Below are 26676 nucleotides of genomic sequence, written 5' to 3'. Positions count from 1 at the left end.
CAGAAGTGTTCCACACTTGAATTTGTTTTAGATTTTGTAATATCTGCATGCATACATACATATGTGTATGCACACTCTTTTGTGCCTCCACACACCTGACACACTCCACCTGGAAGGTAATATACAATATTCTTAGTGCTCCTGTGTTTTGGATTGCAACCATTGTCACATGAAGTCAGGTGTGAGATTTTCCAATCAAATCAGAACTCGAAATGTTAGGATTTTGGAGAATTTCTGACTTCAAATTTTCAGATTACTGGGCATGAGACCCTGAGTTCAATTGCCAGTACTCCTCCAAAACCAGATCAGGGTGTTCTCCCGAGCTGTTATTATTTGTACATAGTACAGTTTGGTTCTGGAAGCTGAATTCTGATCACTTATGTCCCCCAAGGCCAAGCACACAGTGTGGGGAGCCGTCTGGCACACAGTGAAGACATCTGGCTTCTCACCCAGTGAAGTTATCAGCCATCATTATTGTATTTCAATTTCAGTGAAAAACTCTGGGTTGTTTTAGGCAAATAGTTATCTTTTCCCTGTAGCTGAAGTGTGAGAAAAACACAAAATACATGTTAAGGGCATTTTCTGAGCATGACATTGTGTCAAGAGAAAAAACAACACATCTACTACAGTTAGAAAGACACAGAAAGGATTAACATGACCCCTGTGCAAGGAGGACACAAAAATTCATGAAGTGTTCCATATTTTTAATCAAAACAACACTGAGCTTCCATCTTGCCCCAGTCAGAATGGCAGTCGTCAAGAGAACAAGCAGCAACAAATTGCTGGTGAGGATGTAGGGTGGGTGGGGAGTGGGAAGGAACACTTACACACTGTTGGTGGGAATGGGAATCAGTATGGAGGCTCCTAAAAAAAAAAACCCTAAAAGTAGACTTACCTGATGATTCTGTTATATAGCATTCCTGGGCATACCTACAGAGAAGTTTAAATCAACATATGAGAGACACCTGCACACCCATATTTGTTGCAGCACTAGTCACAATAACCAAGCTATGGAATCAGCCTAAGTGCCCAAGAACCGAATGAATAAAGAAAATGTGATACGGAATATTACTCAGTCATAAAGAAGAATGAAATTATGTTGCTGCAGGAAAATGGATGGACGTGGAGGTATGTCAAGTGATAAGCCAAGCTCAGTCAAACACATCTTTTCACCCATGTGTAGAATCGAGACCTAAAATGGTGATGATGATGGGACATGAGTGGGAAAGGGGATTATGGGGGGACTCAAAGGAGTGGGGAGTGAAAAGGGTATTGGGAGGTGAACAAAATTGAATTACATATATATGTATATTTATATGAAGATAGAACTACTAAATACTGTTTGAAAAGCAGGGAATGATTGGAGGGGGGCTAAGGCTGTATAATAGAGGGTTTGAATTTGATCAAAGTACACTGTACACATCCATGGAGATATCACAATGAAACCCCTCTGTACAATTAATGGCCACTATTTTTTAAAAAAGAATATCAAAAAGGAGACAAAACAATGGTTAAAAAAAAAAAAAAAAGCAAGCAAAGAAACAAACGAAAAACCTAGTAGTGAGGAGAGGCTGAGAGTCTCAACTCTGGATGGAAAAATTCCACTTTTGTTAGCCTGGAATGAATTCTCTCCCAGGGGGCAGAGGTGGTGGTAAGTCAGGAGCTAAACCTAACCAGGCAGAATGCTGGGCCTGCTGACTCTAGCAGGGGGACAGCCGTGCAGCAGGGTTCAACTCTGCAGCAAAGAGGAGAGAAGGGACAAATTTCTAAGCTTCACCAACTACACGATGCACACAAGGTATGCGTGCATGCATGTGTGTGTGTGTGTGTGTGTGTGAGAGAGAGAGAGAGAGAGAGGGAGAGAGAGAGAGAGAGAGAGGGAAGGGGGTGTGTGGCAGGGAGCCTGACTCAGCATCATCAGTGAGGAAGCAAATACTTTGAATTATTCTTAGACTAGGTATTTCCATTCCTCTTAGCCCATTTCTTCTAAAGGCGCTGTCAGGAATAATTATTACTCTCTTGGGAACTTTATTTTCTTTTTATAAAGTTGAGCAATCACGTGTGTTTCTTTCCTTCTTTCCTTCCTTCTTTTTTTCCTTCCTTCCTCCCTTCCCTTTTTTCATTTTGGTGGTACTGGGGTTTGAACTCAAGCCCTTGCACTTGCTAAGCAGGTGCTTTGGTGCTTGAGCCACACCCTCAGCCCCACGTGTGTTTGAAGTAGGTCACCAAAGCATTGTTGTCTGGTTCTGCTGCCTAAACAACTCTGCCTGCATTGTCATGCATGCCTTTTTAATTAAAAGTCCCTTCCAAGTTCACGAGGAAGAATGTCACCCTCCTGCCTGAGATGGCTGAATTATTCACACTACCAGATGTCTCAAAATCAACACGTCCCAGACATCTGCAGACAGAAGGATTACGAGCGTTCACATGACTTGAGGCTTTGATGCGAGTGCTTCTACAAAATCGCGTAGGACTGGAGGTGTGGGTCTTTTCAGGAGTTGTGCTGTGCCTGAGGGCTTGGTAGGACGCAAGGAAGTCACCTGAAACAGCACAAGGCTGCACCTGCCAGGCAGACGGCTGCATGCACCAATTCCAGCACACCTCTACTTACTGCGCGTCGCAGACAAGCTTCTTAACTCCTCTGTGCCTCAGTTTCTTTGTCTGCGAATCAGAGGAAACAACGCAGGCTTATGTACAATCCCCAAACTCAAAAGCTATGAACACTCATTTCTTCTTAACCCACGTGGCAGTAAGATCTAATTGTCCTGAATTGATTTGGCCATAAAACCCTGCCCTGAACAGACACCAGGTTTTTTCTAGTCTGTGTTAGTTGTATTTAATGTGAATGTACACGTTTTCCTAGTGTTACTGAAATTTTACTCATGAGACACAGACCCAAGACCTCACTGGAGGAGGTACATAATAAATGGAACTGACAACATGTTATGTCTTTAAAATCCAGAAATTTCTGAATCCAAAACACACCTGGTGCCCAAGGCTTCTGATAATGGAGTGTGGACCCAGACCTTCCTCACAGGATGAACCCAGTATCATGTGGGACACCCCATGGCACTGCCATCTTCCATCTCCTCTCCCTACCTCGCCTTTTCTTAGGTGTGACTTCCCCCTTCAGGTAGCAGCCTGCTCATGTTGTTTTGTCCTTTCTGTAGCTGGGGCCATTTCCCTGGCTTGCCTGCTGTGTGTAAAGTCCTTCAGGGTGGAGAGTATGTCCCAGTGTTCAGTGGCACAAAGTCGATGTGTAGCAACCCATCAGTTGTTGGGTATCTCCGGAGCCTCAAGGTCCCCTGACACCTGTCAGTGGGGCTGCACCATGGGAGGAGGATCTACTTCAGAATGCAGAAACACAGAAGTTGTTGGGGGAATCCAGCAGGAGAGGGCTGCCCTGGGCACACAGGACAGGGACTTCTTCCACCCCGATCACCTGGCCCTGTCCTGCTCTAGGACAGTCATTAATTCTCATGCTTACTTTTCCATTCTCAAATTTGGATAGTCAATCAGGTGGGCACCCTACACCCTACACCCTACATTTCCCATGGAGGGAAATGTCAGGGGGCAAGGATTTTTTTGTGGGGTGGGGGCTTCACTGATAGGAGAGAAGCAGATGCCTAAAATGGTGGGCACGGGAAGTGGAGCAGACATAGAAGGGAGCGTTGAGGGCAGCCAAGCCAATGCGCCAGCCAGTGACAAAAAGCACCGGCTTTGTAGTTGTGCAGATGTGGGGTGGAGTGCCAGCTGTACAGCTTACCGACTAGGCAGCATGACGTGGTGTGGTGAATGGTGACCTCCAAAACACAGGTACACATCCTAACTGTAGGATGACCTTATTTGGGAAAAAGGTCTCAAGATGAGGTCACCCTGGTGGTCTCTGAATCTGATGACAAATATCCTAAGAGAAGCAGAGAGGTGAGACAAGGAGGAGACCACAGGTCATCAGAGATTGGAAGGACTGCAACTCTGTGTTGAGCAAGGTGTCAGAGGAGGACAAGGCAGGACCAGAGTTTCTCCTTGAACCTTGGGAGGGAGTGAGGCCCTGCCAACACCTGGATTTCAAACTTGTCCCCTCAGTAACCATGAGGAGATAAATACTTAATGTTTTAAGCACCAAGTTTGTGGCAATTTGTTACCCTAAGAAACCAATACACACTGGAGGAGTTTCCTAAACAGCATGAGCCTCAGTTGCTCCAACTGAAAATGGGGATCCGATGTGCCTCTACTTATGGGTCCACTTTGATGAGTAATAGAAATCCAACATGTCAACCTCATGACACCAAGTTGCCCTTCAATAGATGGAAACTCTGTTATGAGGGCTGATGAATGGCCATAATGAAACGCTGGGTTCACCAGCAGATGGCAGAAGATGGATTTGCAAACAAGAGGACTGTAGTACACTGCCCACTAATGCAGGTCAGAACAAAAGAAGCCTTCCCAACTCACCTCTTGCCTCACAGTGAGTGCTCAGTGTGGACAACAAACTGATTCTGTTCTCCTTTGGCCATTCTGCACAACAGAGGCTGGCAATGGCGAACCCAAAAAGTGGAGTGCAACAGAAAATATCTAGACTCTAGGCCTGCCTCTGTCATCTCACGGAGACACAGTTTTCCCCACCTGTAAAATAATAAGATAAAGAACCAAGTGCCATATACACTAACGGACTGTTGTGAAATGATGCAAGGTGCCAAAGAGCTGGGAAAAGCAGACACAATAAAGCACAGAAGGGGCCTGGGATGGATTACTTCATGGACTGCTTCTGCAGGGATCCCAGTGTCATAGTAGATTTTTTCATTCATTTATTCACTTACAAACATGAAGCCAGACATTATGCTGGCCTGGGGAATATGACTCACCTTTGAGAAGCTCACGTTCTAGTCCGGGTGGACACACATGTGATAAATGTGTGCTCAGGGGCATGATTTTCCTCTCAAATGTTAGGATACCATTCCAACTCTGTGTTTTGACTTAAGAAACACAGAACGAACAGTACTTGCTAAAGCATTTGCATTCGTTTCTCAATTTCCAGTCTTAAAACCTTATTTATGAGTAAGTGGAAAAAGAAATTTGCAGGACAGAACGTACAGAATAATCTATCCACTGACCTATCTTACCTGTCTCTAAAAACTGAAGGCTACACCTCTGTACTCTTACCATTGGCCCATGAGGGAAAGAGTGGAGTCGTATTTGGAAGAACAGGGCTTTAACCTTTTATTTTCTATGTTCCTGTATCATTCACATTTTTTAAACAAACACACAATGCTTTTCCCATTAAAAAAAGGAGGAATAATAATATTTTTAATGATCCCGTCCCAGAGATCTCTGGGGCTGACTCAAACATGGTAGTGTGCACTAATGATGAAGTTAGTCACTTCCCTTTTTGAAAGAAAATTAAAGGGAAGAAGAAAGTCCATCTTTGCTCTTCTTTGTACTCATAAAGAGGCCACCTATCCAGAAGTGACCCAAGCTGTTTTAAAGTCCTTCTCCTGTTTAAAGGGCGTTCAAACATTAGCTCAGCAACCTTCAGGGCTCATCATGGGGCCGGTGAGTCAGGAGGAAGTGCCAGGCTGTGGAGGCCATGTGGAGGCCATGTCACCAGCCGTGAACATACCCCTAAAGTATCTTCAGGGCTTTGGAATGTTCAAACTTCTCCCGCATTATCTAGCATAACCCTTCCATGACCCTTAGGATGTCAGGTCAGTGCTGCCCATCCTTAAGTTGTAGGTGAGGGAATGAAGATTCTAGAAAGTGAAATGACAAACCCAAGTTGGAGAAGCTAGTCAGCAGCAGGATTTTAAGTCACTTACATGTCAAATCCTGAACAGCACAGAAAAGATGATGGCTAATGTCACCCTTCATATGACATAGCATTGACATTGGGAGTGGGGGAGGGGAAGACCAAGCAGACTTTCCACTTCTTCCTACCTTTCTTTCCTTTTTTCCATCCCTTCTGTTCTTCCTCCCTCCCTTTGTCCCTCCTTCTACTCCATTGGGAAAGGAGAAGAGGTGAGGAAGGGGACGCTGCCAGATAAGTAAACAGATAATTACAATTCAGCAGTCAATTTTTATGCAAATTTCAATTATGCTGCAGCTTTGAGGCAGTGTGTTAGAAATATATTAATCAAAGCTCATTTATGTGCAAATATTGAAGAGACCAGAGGCTTCTCAAATGACTTACCATCAGAGTTGCTTAAATTCACCGCTGATGATGGTCACCCTTTAGCCACATGGAGGCGCCAGCATTGTTGGTGGACAAGCAAGCCTGTCACTGTCAAGTCCTGAAGATGGGACCTTTGCAGTAGCCCAGGTTTTCAGGGACACCTCCTCTCCTGGTCCCTCCCCAGCATGAAAAGGCTCTGGAAGGCCCAACTCAGCCTGGAAGAGAGAAAGATGAGGAGGCTTTCAGAGAAGGTGACATATATACCAGGGACTGAATCCTACGGCCATGAAATGATGTCTATTGGAGTGTCCTCTGCACATCCTGCTGCCTCTTCAGTGCTCATGTCACCCGCTGGGTGTGGGACAGAAGCAGAGGCTGTGGGGTCAGCCTCTCTCCTCCCAAGCTGGGTAAAGTGCCCCACCAGACTCCCAATCACACTACTCTGTCCTTGTCACTGTGCTTGAAATGTCCGTGAACACGGCAAAGTGCCAGGCCCTGAGTTCAAAGCCTAGTACTGCCAAAAAAAAAAAATGTTTTAATATGGAAAATTTCCAGAGAACAACTTAATGTACCTAATATCAAGTTTCAATAACTACCAGCTTGGAGCTCATTGTCTTCCCTCTCTTCCCTATTTTATTTTGGTATGTTTAAGATATTGTAAGGAAAAAAAATGAACTGCTAGGCTTCTCTCACCACCTTTAAAATGCATGGGTGAGTGGGGTGGGCAGAGGGGAGAGGAAGAACATTTTTCTAGAGGACTACGCTTTTGTGCAATAAGCCACTGTGATGAGAAAAATTAGGAAGAAAAGGAACAAGAAACACTGGTTACTCAGCACCAGGTACTGTGCTTTGTTATTTTACTTCATCCTCCAAGGAGAGACAAGTATTATCCCATTTAAAAAATAAGACTTGGAGGGCTGGGGACATGGCTTCCTAGCAACTGCAAGGCCCTGAGTTCAAACCCCAGTACCACATACACACACAAAAAATCTTTCAAGAGGACAAATGTCAATGCTATGTCTACAGCAAAGCTGGGATGGGACTCCAGCTCCATGGAGCTTCATATGTGCTCCTAAGATTCTGACAGAATGCCCCCTGCAGTGCACACCCAAGGACATCAAGGCCTGAGGCTGCTAAGGAGAACTTCCTGGGCCTCTCACCCAGGCACCTAAACCTGGTTAATTCATAGTGCCCTGGAAGCAAGCTCTGCAGGTAACTCCAACCCTGGGAGGAAGAAGGGGATCCACATCTGGATGTCAAGTTGGAGTTAAGTTCCTTATTAAAAAGAAGGTCATTTTCTCTGTTGCCAGTTCCTAGGAAATGACAGGAGTCCTGTGGAACTCGTAAATCAATTTGGAAGGGATTAAACAATAAAACACATGCTGTGGTTGGGATAAGATATTTGTGGGAAAAATCCAGGAGACTGTTCAAATGTGACACTGGGTTTGACTGTGACAATAAGGGAGTAAACAAAGCCCAGATTACTTTGGGGGGCTGGGGGCCATATTGTGTGAGATGGAAATTAGCCAGTCTTGGAAGCTTAGAAAATGACAAGCTTCAGGGGCAAATGTTGGCGCTGTCTGTCCATTCTGTGTCCAGGTGAGAAGGAGGTGTGGCCAGTGGAGCTGAGCTAGGAGGTTCACTGGCTAAACAACCCCATAGTGGGTGAGGAAGTTTTGTGTCATGTTCAGCCCTTGCCCTAATTCTTCACTCACCAAGTTTTCTGGATAAGCTTGCTTCTTGGTATTCATTTTTCAACAGGGCAAGAACAAGTTGCTCTGGCCAGTGTGAACTTCCAGTACTCTCGAAAGTTGATTTTCTCATTAGAAGTGAATAAATTGGCTTTCTGGTTATAACTTGGCTTCTGCAGTCACTTGCCCTGAGGGAGGGGTGGTCTGACCTTTGTACTGGGATGTGCTTCTCCCTTCTAGCTTTCCTACCCTCTACTAGCTAATGAATGGACAGCCTGTGTAGTTTGTGCGTGCGTGGTTAGGGCCCGCTGCCTGGGGAGGAAGGATCCAAGGATCCAACCAGCAAAGTCAGGTCTTCATGCGGTAAGAGAGCGGGGGGAGCAGGGGATGTTTGTTAACAAGAAGTGAATGCTACTCTGGGATCCCTTGGAAGAGGGCTGGTAACATGGCACCCAGGGGCCTTAACACAGGAAACTGAAACCCTTTGTGTTCCAAAGGAAGCAGTGGGAACCTGCTGTTTCCCCAAGCAGGTTATTCCAGTTCACTTGTCTCCACCAGCATGGGACAGAGAGGTTCTTAGCAGCAAAGCTGCCATGTTGCTCCTTCCTTCAAAACCCTTCCATAGCTCCTTACTACCTACAGTGTTAAGTCCAAACTCCTGGGCAAGGCTTACTCTTGTGGCAAGAAAACTAAGAAGATGATCATCCCATCCTCATTTCATCAATCAACTCCTCTTGTAACATAAGGTGCATCATTATTGAAAGTCTTGAAAGTTCTGTTAAATAAGGCACATATATATGATCTGTGGATCATAAGGCACATTCAGCTTCAGAGGGATCAAAATGTACAACAATCTCAAGACTTTTCTTTTTTCTTTTTGGTGGTACCGGGGTTTGAACTCAAGGGCTTATGCTTGCTGGGCAGACACTCTACCACTTGAGCCACTCTGCCAGCCAAAATCTCAAGTCCTAATGTCACTGAAGTATGGTATTTCAAACCAAAGCTGAGAGCTGAGTTGTACTTTTTCCCTCCCAGGGGAGAGCCAACTCATTTTATAGAAAAGGAAATTTGTTATCTAGGATAACTCTGTGATGGAGTTCCGTTATTTATTTAGCTTTTTTGAGATGGTCTAACTCAAGGTACTGAATATGTTTGAGTGGGTACCACCGGGCAGCCTGTGTGCTGGGGACCGGGTGTAGAGTGGTAAGGCCAGCTGAGCTCCAGCCTTCGTGCAGTTTCTAAGCTAACAGAAGAAACAGATTAAGCAATGATATAATTTCTATGGTGGTAAGTGCTCAAAGGAGACATCTAGGAACCAAGAGCGTAAACAACAGAGAACCTGGCAAATTCCAGAAAGTCTTTCAGGGAAAGTGGCGAAGAGGGAGTCTGGGAATAAAGCAGGCAGAAAGGTAGGGAGAAGGCTCTGCAGAGAGTCTGACACTTGTGGGATGTGGAGGCCATTCATTCAACAGTCACTGGCTGAGAATTGCCTGTGGGCCAGGCAGCTTGCCTGGGATCTGCATACAGCAACTAAAACCTCCCCAAATCCAACTCAAATCTCGGCTATTGACATTCCCTTCTCACCTTCCAGAAACCAGGAGCTGAGTAGGAAGAACTGAGAAAATAAAAAGCATGGTGGGCGCCATCCAGGAAATGAAATGGAAGGGTCTGACCGCCAGCTCTGCCTTGATTGTGGCTGGGCTCCCACACTGAGAACAGTGTCTGGCACACGGTAAGAGCAAATACATTTTTTTGCTGTGGATGAATTAGAATCACTGACGGGTGGAGTTGGGGTGTGGGTGGTGATTCTGATGTAGCCTGTTCTTAGCAACTACTAAAGGAGAACAGCTTTTGAGTTTAAAAAATGTCTGGAGGCATTGTGGAATGTTCACAGACTTGGTTTTCACTGCTCTTAAACACAGTCATTAATTACAGTTGGTCTCGATGACTAGAAAACTCTCCTGTCAACAATGTGTTGAGCCTGAGCGGTGCAGTTTGAATCCCAAGTCACAACGGCTGTTGGCAGTCTTCACCTAAACTAGATCTCAAGGCTCTCCTGGGCCAGGGTTGGCCATGCTGAAAACCTCAGAGGGCAGGGACTATGTCCGTCCTGTTCTGGTGGCTGCCTCCCTTTTTCAGAGGTCAGGGTGCCATGACCCTAGTCAAGGCTGTTAAATGAGGGGAAAGTCATGGTCCAACTCTAAGGCCAATGATTTTATTGTGGAAGAAATACTTTGATGGACTTTTTTGGTTGACAGAGCAGATTCCTTCTCCCTTCCCCTCTTTTTTTTTTTTTTCTTTTCACAAGAAAATGTTCATTGCAGGCAGTGATATAAAAGATGCAAAACCAATAGAAAAATAAACAAGAAATAGGTAACGTTTATATTTTGGTGTACTTCTTTTCGTTGGAGTTCGAATCCAGGGCCCCACATATTGTAGGAGGTGCTCTATCACTGAGTCTCAGCTACATGTCCTGCCCCGCGTGTATTTCTTTTTCTTTTTCTACTGAAGACTGAACCCAGGATCTTGCACTTGCAAGGTAAGCACTCTGCCACTTTTGCCAGGCCCTGGCCCTTTCATTTTTGTTTTGATTTTGAGATAAGATCTCACTAACTTTGCCCTGGCTGGCTCAGAATTTGAAATCCTCCTGCCTCTACCTCCTAAGTAGCTGAGATTAGAGGCCTGTGACACTACGCCTGGCCCCTGAGTATATCTCTTATGAGATTATATAATACACATCAATTAGCAACTGACTTAAATAAGCCTTAAACTTTATTATATGCACCTTTCTGTTTAGTAGACATTCACCCACATCACTATTGCAAGTTCTGTACTGGTCTGGTATTGTAATATCTAGATTTTCTTTTCTCAATTTCTTTCTGCTCTGTGATCAGATTAGGTCAAAGGATAACTTTGAGCACATTGCTTTCCTGATGAACCCCTTCCAAGGTTTTCCATTCCCCACTTCCACATATAAAGTCCAAATTATCTCAGTCAAAATTCAAGGCCCTTCGACTTGACTTTCCATCTTTTTCTTCCATTTCTTTCTGATGTAGCTGACACAGCAGCATTAAGTCTGACATTTCCTGAGGCCCTTACTACCTTTTCCCACCTCTGCTCAGGTTCTTCCTTCTACCTGGAATGTTACTCCCTAGGCTTCCCCAGTTTCTGGAATCCCATGCCACCCCTTAGGCTTCAATCAGTTGCCACCTTCTCCAGGAAGCCTGTTCCTCACCAGCAAATGCACTAGGAACTGAACCAAGTGCTTTTTCCCTTATGGGAAAAAATTACTCAAAATACACTTTGCTTTTTTGAATACTTCTGTCCACATATACAATCATACACACACATTATGGCAAGTGTGCAAAGGGAGATTAATAAGGGCAGGCTTAGAATTTAGGACTTTACTTCCAGTAATGCTTTTCTTATTTGCAAAAAAATTATTTGCATACTTCTACATATCCACAGATATGTGGACATTTACATGGATATATGTGTGTGCATTATCTATATATGGCAATGTATTTCTTGGAGGCTGCCACTTGTAAGGTAGCAGGTGATCTTATAGCATGTATAGGTGGGTTCCAGTTGACTACACTATGGGCCTTGTAGGAGAAAGGCACCTGAGTCACGCTCTGCATAAATCTGTCAGACTCCTCCCTGGTTTTAGCTATATAATTGATAGATAACTCTTAATAAATCTGCTGAGCTTACATAACTCAGTTTGAGGGCTGTGAGACTTGACAACTGGATGGATGTTCCATGGGTGTGCTGGGGGTGGGCGAGCTCACAGCAAAACCAGCCAGATTTCCCAGTTAGCTCTGCTAGCCAAGACTGGCATTCAAGGGCCAGACTCCCTTTCATACCTGTGAAATTAGATTTTCTCAGGTTTTGACACTTAGAGTGGTGTCCAGAATTTCAAAGCCACAAACACAACAAGGAGGGGGACAGAAGTGAGTTTCACATGGAGTCTTTTGCTCAAGAGTTGCACTCGAGTTCCTCTTGTTCTCCTCTCAAGAGCTGACTTACTCAAGGGTGATCAGGGTATAAACACAGTTCTCTCCCTCCCCCTGAGGCTGCCTTGCCAAATTGTTTGGCTGACCTTCACCCACTGCTGATCCAGTAAGCTCCAAGCCCTATGCAGAAAAATCAGTGGTGCGTTCACGTGATCATTCCGGCCTCTCCCTTAGCCTTTGTTGTTGATGACAGTGTCGTGAAGATATCCCCCCCAGGCTCTGGCTCCTCTCACACTGAACTCTCTCTTTCCACTCATCTCTCCTGAGTGGTCTCCTCCACTCCATTGGTTTTTAATGTTGCCTATTTGATGATGAGTGAGTCTCACATTTGTACATTTATACCTCCATTTCAGATCTGTTCTCTGAGCTCAGGTCATTTGTCATCACCATCTGGATACTGGCATTGGGGACGCAATGTGTTTAGAATGAGATTGTCAGCTGCCTCCTTTACTTGCTCCTCCCTATGGTTTCCAGTCCCAGAGATGACACCACCTGCCACCCAGATACTCAAGGAAGATATCCAGGAGGTGTCCGAATCTACACCTCCTCTTCCTTGCACCTCCCCTACTCCATCCTACTGCCTGATTGGATAATCATTAGCCCTGTCAGTTCAGAGGCCTCTCGAAGTTCTCATTTTCCCTGCCCGCACTGTACTCCAAGATTCAATCTTTCTGAATGATTCCCCCACATTCTTGTTTTTGGTGGGCCATGACACTCTACATGTTCTGTCCAATCTTTGCAAAGGCCAATCCAACAGGCTGCCATAGGGTGTCACCAGGGTGCTCTGGTTCTCAGCCTCAAGTTTGGAAAGCTGGGTTTGCATGCCCTACCTAAGCAAGCCTGATGGAGGCTGTGCCAGCACAGTGCCCTACTTGACCTCTCAAGATGGGCCCTGTAGTCTCCCCCAGAACCATTTTTCTCAGTATCCTAAAAACCACCTTTCCTGTATTTCACAGATGGGCTGGGAGTGAGAGTGGAACAGATGTCTGGAGACCTGAGGTTGAACATGGCAACTAAAGGTGGGTGACTTTAACCAGGCACTGAAAGAATCATGCTGACCCACAGGTAAGTCCTGTCCTGTCCCCAGCACTGTGACCTACCACCACATCTCCTGGTAACCCCATTTCCATTGCTCCCCTCTTCTTCTTGTCTGTCTCCTTGCCACCTTTCTCCCTCCCCTCCCTCTCTGTCTCTTCCCACTTCTTGTGTTATGTTGTTACTGACAAATGATTGATATACTAACAAAAAGTGCACCTATTTACCATGTGCAACTTGCTGAGCTGGGACATGGCATATGCCCTGTTCTCTAATATATTCTACACAGGCAGCCAGAGAGATTTTTCTAAAGACCAATCTCTTAATGTCACTGTCCTCTTAATCTTTACCAATGGTTTCTCCCCTCTTTTTTTTTTTTTTCAGTACTGGGGTTTGAACTCAGGAACTACACCTTGAGCCACTCCATCAATCCTTTTTTGTGATGGTTTTTTTCAAGATAGGGTCTCATGAACTATTTGCCTGGGCTGGCTTTAAACCAAGATCCTCCAGATCTCTGCCTCCTGAGTAGCTAGGATTACAGGTGTGAGCCACTGGGCCCAGCTCTCCCATTTCTTTCATTAAAAAATTCAACTCCTTTGCCACGGCTCGCTGTGCCCCACATGGGCACACCCTCCTCTCCAGCTTCATCCAGTGTCACTCTGCCCTGTTTCTTCATCGTGTGCTCTTACCACTCAGGTCTTCTCTAGCTCATTAGACTTATGGACTGACAGAGCTGCTTCCTGCTCACAGTGCCTGTTTCCTCTTGTCCTGGTTAATTCACATTCATCTTTTAGGTTGCTTAAATGTCCCCAAGACTGGATCAGACTGGTTATGCACGGTGCTCCTTCTCCGTGCTGCTTATCACAATAGCTGCCATTTGGTCAGCAAGTTGTTTAATATTGGTTCCTGTAAGCTCTTGGACTTAGGAACTGTATGTATCTTCTTGTGCAGTGATGTCTTTCCTGTACCTAGCACAATGCCTGGCCTCTAGCAACCGTCGATGTGTATTGTTAAATGGATAAAAGTTGTCCTAGATCTAGATCTTTCTGATACAGCAGAATACATTGGTAATTTCTGTTGAATGACTCTAGCTTTGCTCATTGCTTGTCTGTTGATTCGTTTTACTTTTTTATCAAATATACCATATGCATTTGCTCTAGCTAGCTACTGTACTGGGTACTGTACTGGGAATCAAAGCTGAGGTGGATTTTGATCCTGTCCAGAGTTTATGAACTGAGCAGGGTATAGCTCAGATTTATATTTTTACAGACAATGCACACAATGCACACAGTTTTGCCAAGGTTTCCTGGCAAAACTGAGTAATAGCCCTCTATTTAGGAAGACCTGGGTTTGCAGATTTTCACAGAGTATAACCTACATGTGTTATACTCCATGTGATGATTGACCCAGTTATAGGCAGGGTGTCAGAGAAAGGGTTATGGGCCTCTTGACTGAGCCACTGTGGTGATGGCCAGGTTAATTAGAGTCAAAGCACAGCCCAGGTCAGCAGGGCTGCACTGACTCACCCAGTAAATAGAGCAACCAAGAGTCAGGTCAGGTCAGGATAGTAGGTTGGGGTTCACCCACAGGGGGAGCAGACACAGAGCACCTGACTCAGTGTGCCAGATATCTGGCTACCTCCAGTAATGTCTCTTTGGCTACCACAAGGTCCATTTGCCACTGAAGGCTTCTGTTGCTAAGCTTATGGCTTGCTGGCAAGGGCAGAGCCAAGGTTTCCTGGCAAAACTGAGTAATAGCCCTCTATTCAGGAAGACCTGGGTTTACATCTGGCACCGCTTGGAGACTTGACTCTCTCTAACTGTAAGCAAGTTATACCAACTGTATAAGGCTCAGTTTCCTCTCATAAAATGAGATAGGACTGACTGTCACTTACTGGGAACATAAAATAATGCACAGTTAGTGCTCCTCTGCAGTTGACATCCATTAGCTATTTGTTCCTTTTTCAAATTATGCCACAGGTATGGGTTTTGCTTTGGTGGTCTCTTTTTCCCCATTCTTCACCGTCCCCTCCACCTACCCCCATACTTTCTCCAATCTTGGAAATGTACAATTGTGGTGTGATAAATAGGTTCTTCTTGTGGACAGATAGATAGACTGGAACCTGGAAGGCACATAGTAAATATTTGTGAATGGAGAGATGGGTGAGAAAAGACTCCCACTACCACAACACTAGCTATGGCCATTGGTGACATCACCATAGAGGACCTTTTGATCCAACTCCTTCCTGTCAGGGATTGCTTTGTTGTCAAGTTACCTTGCCCAAAGTGACAACACTTACTGGGGTGACCCACAATGAATGAGTGATCATTGCTGGAGTATAAATGCCTGGTCATTTCCACCCAATTCCCATAACTCTGGAAAGCCATGCTGGCTCCAGGGCTCCTCTCCACTCAGCTGAGGCTGTCATTGGACCTGTACTGGGACTGAGTTCTCCCTCTGCATATTTGTGCCCTTCACCTCCCTTTCTCAAGTGTTGACCTCTAGGGAACTCCCTAATAAATATCCTACACTCTAAACCCAACTCAGAGTCTACTTGCTAGGGAATGGTCTCACTAACTAGAAGATCTAGGGGCCATCAGGCATAGCTGGGTACAAAACTAAGCTAGATTGGACCCCTGCCCTCAAAGTCTTACAGCCTAATGGAGAAGAGATACCTTCAAGAGATAAAGGCAGATTCAATGTAGTAATCACCATTACATAGAGGATGCTAAAGAAAAAGAAGGGGGAGAGCAGAGTTTACAATTGGGGATTAGGCCTCAGGGTCCAGGAAGGCATCACTGAGCAGAGACCTGTAAGCTGACTTTATAGACTGAGTAAGAAGGAGGCAGATGGGGGTGTGCTCAGGCAGAAGGGCTACAGTTGATAGGTCAGAACTTGATGTGTTGGAGCAACTGAAAAGCAAGGTACATGGAGTCTAACACAGCAAAATATTAATGCAGGAAAGAACTTTGTTTTGTTGGCTTCTTCCTTTATTTGCCTGAAGCCATCCTCTAAATCCTTTACCTTCTTGTTGCCTCGTGGATATGCAGAGCTCACTTGGGTACACTCTTTCTTTTTCCCTCTCTATTCTCAGCTGCTGTTTTCCTCATACCCCCCTGGATCTTTTTTTCTCCTTCGAAACTACTCTGTTCTGTGCTTCTTTCAATTTCCTTCGCTTCTTTAATGATTAAAGAAAAAAAAAAGACAATACATACTCCTCCTCAGACCATCTGATTTCTAAGGATCCTTGGCACAATTAGCTTGCTTGCAGGTGTGTGAAAGGATTACGCAGAGAGGAAAAAGGAAAGGAAGGCAGAGGCCCCAGCCAAGGGGAAAAAGAAAAAGCTTTGCTGAAGTGCCACACCAAGGGGGTGAGGGACAGGAGCCAGGTCCTGGCAGGAGGGAGATGGATCAGAACCAGGAAATAGGTCAAATCAGAGTCCCAATTGCTAGAATGCCAGAAAATGGAGTGTGACGCCGAGTCAGCTGGAAGAACAGTTGAGCTGTGGTTAAGGTGTTTTTTGTGGTTCTGCCCATTCTCCCCTGGGAGCTGCAGCCCAAGGTGCAGGGCCTCGTGGGCAGGTGTGAGTAACACAGAGGACAGGAGGGAGGGTCTGAGGTGGGGAGGAAAGGGAGGGCGGACACACTGGAGAAAGGAGCTTTCTGGAGCCAGGAACCACACCTGTCTACATCTTTTAAAGCTTTATCACCTTTGCAACTTAAGCAGTTTCATTTCCACTGAGATTACAAGTGCGTGTGAGCAATTAGATAAATAGTGTCTAATTGACTTGTCCCTAAGGAAGTGGGAGAGAGTCATCATGAACTTCATCCCACCCAGCCAATGATGCCCTGGTCATAGTTGCTGTCTTTGTATCTTACAGTTTTGCAGGACATATATTTTTTTATTTGTGTGCATGCATATCTTTTGTAAGGATGTTTTCATGTTCTGCCTTGCAAATATTCAGTTCAGTGACCTTTTCTAACTGTGTCAGTTGAGGTAGTAAAACTGCTCCTTCCCTTCTGCTGTAGTGGCAAGAGGCCAGGTGTCAGCATACTCCCTGCAGGCCCATCATTCTGCCAGCAGTGCTCCTGCCTTCCGGCGCTTCTCTCTCCTCGAGACTTGGTGACCCCCAGTCATGCTTTAATTTTCAGCAAGAAAGCTACCACTTTCTCCACGAGTCCATCAAGCCTGCCTACTGCACCTGTCCTTGCCACGCACTGTTGTCATTACTACATACTTGGATCTTTCTTCTGCCAGACCTGTATTTACTTGATATTTCATTTTTTTGCCACTGAGGATCTGATCCAGGGCATTGTGGTGGACCACTGAACTATGTCTGCAACCCCAGGCCTGTGTTTTTAAGGCTGCCTTATGCCCAACTGATGGGATGTGAAATCAAGGCAGAGGGCATGACCAGCATTCTCAGTTTTGTATCACAGATTTTGGGATAGTTTTTGAGGCTGCCTTACGCCCAACTGATGGGATGTGAAATCAAGGCAGAGGGGATGACCAGCATTCTCAGTTTTGTATCACAGATTTTGGGATAGTTTTTAATGTTGTATTGGAATATTAGTGAAAATTGGGTTTGTTATTTAACTTTATGTGTTTACTTAATTATAGATACTGAGTAAGTGTTGTCTTGTGAAGCTTTTCTTTCAGTTGTGTGTGTGTGTGTGTGTGTGTGGTGTGTATGTGTATGTGTAATGGTGAAGAACACAGATATAGGCCTGGAAATTTTGGTCCATGCTGTATAGACCACTGTTTGTTTTTTTCCAAATTTTTTTAACTGTGACCTACAGTAAGAAAAACATTTTAGACTGCAACATAGTTCAGTTGTGTGGCAGTGTAAGAGGCCAGGTGTTTGCTTACTGTATCTATGGGTTCTGCTTCTAACTACTGATCAGAAATGTTTTTTAAAACCTGCATTCGTACTGAATGCATACATTATTTTTTTCTCATCACTATCCCCTGAACAATACAGTAAGAACAGCTATTTCCGTAGCATTTACATTGTATTAGGTATTGTAAATAATCTGGATAGGATTTAAAGTGTGCAGGAAGATGTGTGTAGGTTCTACACAAATACTACACCTGAGCACCTGGAATCAAGCCCCATGAGTGCTCAGAGACACCTGTGTACATAGACACACACAGTTTTCAAAGCCGTTTCAGACACACATGTTTTGTTTTGATGCAGTATGAGATAGATGCTATTAATTCATTTTAATGAGATAGATATTAAGTCATTTTAGATATGAGGAAATGGAGCACTAGCGACTGAGTGACCTGTGATGTGTCTCACAGCTTGTCATGTTGGACCTCAGGACTTGACTCCATGGATTCCTCACTCATGCAGTTTTATACAGCAACACACAGCAAGTCAGAGTAGGATGAGTTCTAATAGCTAATCAATGTGTTTAGATTTCTGATTTATTATATATGACATTGCTCCAAATATAATGGTGCCTTGGGGAGTGAGGAACTGTAGGACAGCACTAGAATTTGGGATGCAATGTAGAGAGTGTAGCAAACAGTACATTGGTGATCAGTCAGGTTTCCTGTCAACCAAGGAAGTGCTTTACTTCGAGTGTTGGCTCCATCAACAGAAGTGGACTATCTAGAAGGAGGAAATGATGATCATATATTCCCCTAAGAGCATTAACATTTCATTCTAGGCAACACGGGTGGATACTAAAGACAAGACAATAATAGGTTGTTTAGAAGACAATGCCCTGAGAGATGAGAAGACTCATGGCCATGCATATAGGAAAAGACAGAAGACCAAAAGGAGGTGCAGGCTGAAGGTGAGGAAGACCTCCATGAGTGGAAATGGCAAGGAGACCAATTTCCACATGGCAAAATTCTATTAGACCTCTGTAGTGTTGGCCAGCTCGGTATTGGGTTCCCTTTCTTCTGGCCATGGAACACATACGGGTTTGGGCAGTCCCTCCTTACTCTTGGCCCCCATGGTCTGTTTGGGCAGCTGACTCTGTCCCATGAAAACAGAAGACTCCAGCCTAAGCTAATCAGCATGGCCCATACTCTTGGGCCACAATGGATTAGAATCAGTTTGCAACTCAAATTAGCTCAATGAATGGTAAACTTTGAACTCTTATGGAATTTTTTGGTGAAAATCTTTCCCTCCATGGGATGTAGCACAGCATGGGTAATTGTGGTTGCTGGAGACCATGCTGGAGAGCCTAGGTGAGACAAGACACAGGAGAGCAGAGCCATGAGAAGGGCTACCACTGTGCTCTGCCTCCTCTTGGGCCCCTGGAACCAGCTGGGCCTGATGGGGCCTAGATCTTTCAGGTGGGTGAGCCAATATGTTGAAGGTTCATTCCCTGGAGAGGGGACTCTGAGGTGGGGGTTAGAGTGCAGGATATTTATTAAGGAGTGCCCAAGGGGTCAAGGAAGAGAGGGAAAGGGAACGGAAGATGCAGAGGGAGGACTCAAACCCAAGACAGACCCAGAGTCAGCCTCGGCCAAGCCAAGAGTCCTGGAGCTAGCATGGCCTTTCAGCATCATCAGACTTGATGACAACAGGGTGTATCTGCCATGGCAGTGCTCACTGACTGCCTGTGGGTGGCCATAGAACGATTGCACCAGCAAAGCAATTCCAGAAGGGGTTGGCAGTTGCACCTGGCAGCTCTCCAGCTGCTGGTGCTGAAGTCCTTTACTGGAGTGCACTCTGGGTGGTATATCAAGGGTCTAGGACACAATATATTCCTTATTTATTTGCTAATTTATTTTTGCTGAAGATAGTTCTGTCATGCTTTTTTGTCACTGGCAACTGAAAGAGTCCTGACAAATATAGTAAGGAAAGATTTTCTAAAATTCAGAGCTGTCTACATATGAACAGGGCTTTCATGGGAGGCAGTGAGCTCCCCAATACCGAAGGTGTGCAAGCAGAATCTGGCAGATCACTTTGGAAAGGATGCTTCCCAGAAAGAACTGGAGCTGGATGACTCCACATCCTCTGGAAGGCATGCTTGGAGAAATTCTGGTTACTTCCACTGGACTGACATGTGAACATCATATGGACATCCAGAGCATCCCAGATCAAATCCTATTTCTCCTAGCCAAGGAAAGAAAGAAAGGACACTTTTTTCTTGACATTAGAAGTTATCCTAAAGGAATGTTTTGACTGGAGAGTTCTTACCTCCCCGTTTCCCAAAGGGTAAGTTAGACATAGTCAATGCTGTCTTGGGGTCTCCCCAGCTAAGTCTTTCTTTTATCTTTCTGCCCATTTCTGAATGTCTCCTTATGCCCCCTTGACTGGCTTTTTGGTCACTGTGTCTCTTCCTGAATCAACCTTTACTAGATGCTTCTTTGGCCTTCTGTCCTTTGACACCAAGAGCCTCAGCCTCACACACTGCTCTGGCTCTCCCTTCCAGGAGCCTGAATTGACTCTCTGCATCCTGTGTCTGGACCCTCATCCCTGAGTTCTGGGTGTCCAGCTCACACCTGGCTGATGGACCTTCCTATCTTTGCTTTGACTCCCTCTGACCAGGTGCATCTCCAGCCACATTGCCTCAGTTCCAGCTGAACAGGGAGCAGAACAGGCAGATTAGGCAGATTCTGTGTGGTGTGAGGAAGGGATCGGTGTTTGGAAAACACTGAGTCTGAGCCCCAGCAGGCTCTGCCTCTTACACAGATCAGTCTCTGCATCTCTGAGCCTCAATTTCTTAATTTATAAAAGGGGGAGAATTCCTGCCTGGCCTTACAAAGTTGTAGTGAGAATAACCATAGTTTTAACTATCATTACTTAAGCTCTTTCCACGTGCCAGCTGCTCTATTAAGCTCTTGACTTTCCTTCTGGTTCTTCCCTACCTAATTCTTTGAAGATAGCTTCCCCTTGCCTCTCACCCCAACATTACAGATGAGGAAATGCAGGATCAGGGAGGTTGAGTAACTTACCCAAGATCACATAGCAGGGCCAAAATTTGAACCTTAGTCTATTGACTATAAAATTCTTGCCATTTATGCTCTTCACTATAAAATGAGGAATACAGAAACCCTCGACAATGGTGAGAATTCTTTTTCTGAACATGGGCTTTTATTACTATGTTTAAATCATCCATGAATCTCACTGGGTATTGAAAGCACAAGAATTGTCTGAAAGGGGTGTGCTGGCATGTGGAAGGCAAATTGCAGGGAGAGCCATGTCTAGTTAGCCGTCTTTCCTTCTCTAATTTCTTCAGCCTCAGGAAATGAACACCTATTACCTGTGGAGCAAATAGGCCTTCCTTGTTACTCAAGATGATCTGGTGCACTTGAACCTGGGGCTTGATTTGGAGATGAACTTTGAGGAAACAAAGCTCTTGCCTGGGGTTAAAGTGACTAGTGTCTTGGCATTGTGCAAATATGGCTCCAGTGTGTGGTATAGCCTCTGCAGGCAGGGCACCCTGTGGACCCTGTGCAGGGGCTTGTCGCCACCTTCATGCTGCCCACACCCAGTCCCAGGAACAGAAGTGGATGCCAAGAGAATGCTGTCTCCACTCAGGCTGCTGGAGACATACCACTCATTGCACATGCCCGAGTCTCCCAAATTTCTCTGCTCCAAGGTGTGTGAAGTGTGGTGGTACTAGAGGCTCATGATGCAAAGAAAGAAGCTGCCCAGAAGGTGGGCATGGTGGGCCTGTTGTCTCTGCTACCTGTTAGACAAGGAAAACCAGGTTCAAAAGCCAAATATTTCCCTGTGGAATTCAGCTCAAGATTTGAAGATTAGAGCTGGGGTGTAGCTCAGTGGCACAGCGCTCGCTTGGCATGCATGAGGCCCTGGGTTTGCTCCCCAGCACCAAAAAAAAAAAAAAAAAACCATTGAAGACTTCCTAGCTGTTCTATGAACCTCAACACCATGAATCACAAATGTAATAAGTTGTTTTGTATTAGATCAATTATCAAGTGTTCAAATTTCTTAATTACATGTATATATTCTCAAGGTTCTGCTATGAGCTAGACAGTGTTAAATTTTTTTCATTTGTGGGTTTTGATTCCCCCTCCACTAGGAAATTGGTTTTATTTGCTATGCCGGAGTCTTAATCTTCTCCATAAAGAAAAAAAAAAAAAAATCTCAGTTGGGGATACCTGTGTCTTGGCAGGTATCGGCAATGGTGAACTACCCAGATGCCACCAGATGGTGGCGCCAGAGAGGCAGGCCTGCTGTAGGTCTGGACTGCAGCGTGCAAGGCTCAGCAATCCTCTCTTCAATTTCCAAGAGCCAGTGCTCTGCCCTTCCTTATGTGTCAGCGGCCTGGCTGTTCTTGTTCTTCACAGCGTCCTGAGTTTGTCCCCAGCTGGTCACTCAGCGTTCGTCAGGAAGTGAGAGCAGATTCATAATTTGCCTTGTGTATTATACTAATACACAATACAAAAACTACGTATTTTCTCTGAGTGCCATGGTATAAAAGTTGGGAACATTGCCCTCACAGAATCTTGCTTAACAACTTCCAGGCTGGTTATTATTCATAGCCCCAATTTACACATGAGAAAATGGAAGTGACAGGGATTGCTCGACTGGACCAAGATCACAGTGCTAATAAGTAGTCAGGCCAGAACTGAATGCAGATATCCTGCTTCCAGGATGAGCCAGAAGTTCTCAACTCTGGCTGCATATGAAATTCTGAGGAACTTAAAAAAAAAACACCGAAGCCAAGAAATTGTCACAGCCAAGAGAAGCCTAAGCAAACATGGATGACTAAACGTAATATGCACCTTGAGTGGAATCCTGGGCCAACCAGAGGACAGCAAAGAAAAAAAGGAGATCTAAATTAAGCATGGATTTTATTTACTAACAATACAGTGATATTAGTCCATTAATTGTGACAAATATACTATACTAAACAGGACGTTAGTGATAGGGGAACTGGGTGTGGTATACACAGGAACTATCCTCCCTACTATCTTTATAATACTTCTGTAACTCTAAATGTATTCTAAAATAAAAAGTTATTAAAATAAACATTCCCAGGCATTATGGCACATACCTGTAATCCCAGCACTTGGGTGATTTTTTTTTTGGCAGCACTGGGGTTTGAACTCAGGGCTTCACGTTTGCTAGGCAGGGGCTTTACCACTTGAGTCACTCTGCCAGACCTCTATTTTTTTTTTTTTGTATTGAGTATTTTCGAGATAGGGTCTCTCTCGAGAACTATTTGCCTGGGCTGGCTTTGAACCTGGATGCTCCTGATCTCTGCCTCCCTAGTATCTAGGATTATAGGTGTGAGCTACCAGTGCCCATCTTAAAAAATTCCACCACTTGGAAGCTGAGGAAGGAGAGTTGTAAGTTTGAGACCAACCTGGGCTACATAAGTGAGACCCTGTCTCACAAGAGAAAACAACCAAAAAAAAATCAACAAACAAAATTAAACATAGAAACATTTCGGGCCTCACATCAAATTTGGGATCACTGGAGGTCAGACCTAGGTATGAACATTTTTTTAAAAAGTGCCATGGGAGGTTAAAATGTCCATCCAGGATGGAGAGCCCTTGCATGGCCTCCCTGAGATAGACTCTAAGCACCAGGACAAGGTCTTTTCTCATTCATTTTCATATCTGAGCATGCAATGTAGTGCCTGTTGCAGGCTAGGCATCCAGTAAATGTTTGTTGAATGAATCAATGAATGACTGTTCCAACCTGTCCTCAATTAAACTTGAGCCTAATCACCTCTGAAGAGAAGAGATGAAGTGAAAGCATTTACTGCTGTCAGGCAACCAGCAGGAATGGATTACTATGAGTAAGAAGCTAGGTGCTGATCAGAGCTGGAAACCTAAGAGGAGCCAATGCTGTCCTGAAGGTATGTGTGCTCTTCCCAGGATCACTGAGGCCCTGTAGGGCAGGGGTCAAGTAGCAGGGTCTGGAATCAGATCCTCTAGGTTCAAACCTCTGTTCCTCCATTGAGTAGCTGTGAGAAGCTGGGCGATGCCCTAGCAATGTTGGGAACTGAGGGAGAGATGAGAACAATACAGAAGCTGACACTCTTGCCGTGTGAGGTAGAAACCCAAGTGGAGACCAAGAGATGAAACTGGCCAAAGGGAAGACAGAGAACTTTCCTTTCATTGATCGGCTCTCTACAAATAGTTCTTGTCACCAAAAGTCCACCCGTGTCCTAGTTGGAAATCACCTGCGAAGAGGACCTGAGCTTACCCGTCCTGACCTGAGCAGCTGTGATCCTGGCTGGGCCGTGAGCCTGGGAAAGGAGAAGCTGGGTCTGGAGTATAGACGAATTGGCGCCTCTTGGGCAGGCAGATTCTGCCAGGTCCAGGGCTCCCTTCCTGCGTGGAGGTGGGAGGGAGGGTCCGAAGGAGCCTTCATTACTAATGCTGACTGTGGGCTGACTCAGCACAAGGAATTTTTCTATGGGCTTTACTTGCCTGTAGAAGTCCACATGAAGTGATCACTTTCTTTTTAATCATTTTATTGACAATGAAACTGAGGCCTGAAATTAACTCATTCAAGGTCACATAGCTAGTAGAATTCAGCACAGGTAGTCTAACTGAGATGGTGTGCCCCTAACCTCTACCCTACATCACCTGGCAAGAAGAATGCAGCCTGTTTTTTCGGGAAAAGCACCAGCTTCAGAAGTAGGCAGATAAAGGATCTTCTCTGGCTCCATGCCCTTGGATGGGGCACTTGACTTCCCTCGTCTGTTAAGTGGAAATCTAACAGAGTTGTTCTGAGGATTAAATAAGGTAACAAATGTAGTCATTCTCTTCTCCCCGCCCTCCGTTCCCTGGCTTTCCTCCCTCCCTTCTCCCCATTCTCCTCTATCCCTGATTGCACAATTTTGCTGTACTGGGGCAGGTAGTCTACCACCAAGCCACATCCCAAGCCCATCTTACCCTTGCTTTTCAAAGCTAGTGAAGAAAAGCAAAGACCTTCCAGGTCTTGATCTACTCTTCTAACAAAGTAAAAAAATGGTTGAAGTCTTTTAAAAGTTTACGTATGTAGGGAGGGGTAAAAAAAAATTACATATGTAAATCCTAGCTACTTGGGAGGCTGAGATCAGCAAGATCACAGTTCAAGGCCAGCCAGGGAAAACAGTTCTTGAGACCTCATCTTGAAAATAACCAGAGCAAAATGGATTGGAGTTGCTAGTTCAAAGCCCTGAGTTCAAACTCCAGTCACACAAAAAAATTACATACATACATATAATATACGCCTATAATATACCTACATTGGCTGAAGGAGTCAGGGCAGGTCTCTCAGAGGAGGGGACCCTGCACTGCAGGGCAGGTTGGTGAGGCGGAGGGCACCAGCTCTGACATGGAGAAGACCCCGTAGAAGGGAGCGGAAGGGGCATGCCACAATGATCTTGGTCAAATGCATCCATGGAGGGCCCGGTGAGCTGTAACGTAGAAATAAATGTAGACCAGTTGCCCTCCCCGCGTTATCTCCTCTGACCATCTTGACAACCTACATTATTATGTCCATTTTGTAAGAGGTTAAGTCACTTGCCCCAAACCACATAGTTAAGGAATTGCGACAACAGGTTATGACTGGTGTCATCCAGAATACAGGACTTGAAGGGACTGGCTGTGTGGGAAGAGGGGTCAAGAAAATAGGAAGACCCAGTTTTAGTATGAAATGTCCTTTGTAGCTCTCAGGGTTGCTAAGAGCTTAAATAAAATAGCATACCTCAAAATCTTTTAACTGAGCCAGGCATGGTAGGGCATGCCTGTAGACCCAGCTACTCAGGCTGAGGCAGGTGAATCATTTGCATCCAGAGACTTGTCTAGGCAACATAATGAGAGCACATCTGAACAGTGTCCTGCAAATAGAAGATGGTGTCAGGACACAGGGCATAACCTTGTATCTGCCTAAGTTTCAGCAGAGCTCTTCAGACTCATGAAACTGGAGGGCAGTGAAAATGCATGAACTCGCCCATCTGCCAGACATGGGATCTAGCATCACTCACTAGCTGTGAGCTCCCTTTCTCTGGGCTCAGTTTCTTCATCTTTAAAATGGAGAGATGGTAGCCAGTGTGCTCCCAGGTCTCAGCCAGCCCTGACATGGCGGGGCTGTGGGTCTGCTCTTGCCAGGCCACACAGCTGGGCTCAGATTCATCTTCACCTTGGCCTGTAATGACCCCAAAGACAGCCAGACAATCTCAGGAGAGGAAGCATCCCGATTTAATTAAACCCCGCCCTCTGATTATTCGATTTATTATGAGTGGTATGTACACAAATTCAGAAAATGCTGAAAACATAAGGAGGAATGTGGAGTTTCTTAAAAGTCAAGGTCGCTGAAAAATATAACAATGTATGAGAAGTCCACCTGGATCAAGACACTATGAAATTCTTGGCGTGGGCCACTGCAAGTTTTTGATTGAATGAAATCCTGATCCTTCCCTTTTGGGTAACCTTCCCTCATTAATTAAAAACAAGGGGTACTCTTTATAGAGAAACTGGTTTCTAACAGTTCTGGTTGGATTCAGTAACTAATCAAAACACTTTCTGAAAATTAGTTAAGCATTCTTGATGTCAATATCAGCTGTTTAATTGTATTATATTTGATTATGTAATTATTCTCCAAACTCTTTACAACCTTTTAAAATGTCAGTCGATAGCTGGGGATTTGGCTTAAGTGTTAGAGTACCTGCCTAGCAAGCTCAAGGCCCTGAGTTCAAATCCCAGTACCAACAAAAAAAGTCAGTCAAATACAAATTAAATTTGACCCCTTCACCTTTAGGAGACAATGTCACACTTATGGTTCTTTCAGATTAGTTCATTCTTTACACAATATTGTATCTGTTGCAAAAA

At 44.9% G+C, this 26676-nt stretch overlaps 1 long non-coding RNA gene and 1 other non-coding gene across 2 annotated transcripts in view; both read left to right on the top strand.

The window, feature by feature from the left end:
- Nucleotides 1-596: 596 nt before the first annotated feature.
- Nucleotides 597-706, top strand: LOC141425216 (U6 spliceosomal RNA). The gene has a single exon (XR_012450304.1). It is a non-coding gene; the product is annotated as a U6 spliceosomal RNA (small nuclear RNA).
- A 7404-nt stretch (nucleotides 707-8110) lies between these two features.
- Nucleotides 8111-26676, top strand: part of LOC141424660 (uncharacterized) — a 45085-nt gene continuing 26519 nt past the window's right edge. Inside the window, exons 1-3 of the long non-coding RNA XR_012449526.1 lie at nucleotides 8111-8223; nucleotides 9452-9592; nucleotides 12833-12895. This is a non-coding gene — a long non-coding RNA (uncharacterized lncRNA). The remainder of the gene's footprint in view (nucleotides 8224-9451; nucleotides 9593-12832; nucleotides 12896-26676) is intronic.

This window comes from Castor canadensis, chromosome 7 (genome assembly GCF_047511655.1).
Source record: "Castor canadensis chromosome 7, mCasCan1.hap1v2, whole genome shotgun sequence".
Classification (NCBI taxonomy): domain Eukaryota; kingdom Metazoa; phylum Chordata; class Mammalia; order Rodentia; family Castoridae; genus Castor; species Castor canadensis.
The sequence above is the reverse complement of the archived record's forward strand: the minus strand, read 5'-3'. Positions and strand labels throughout refer to the sequence as shown.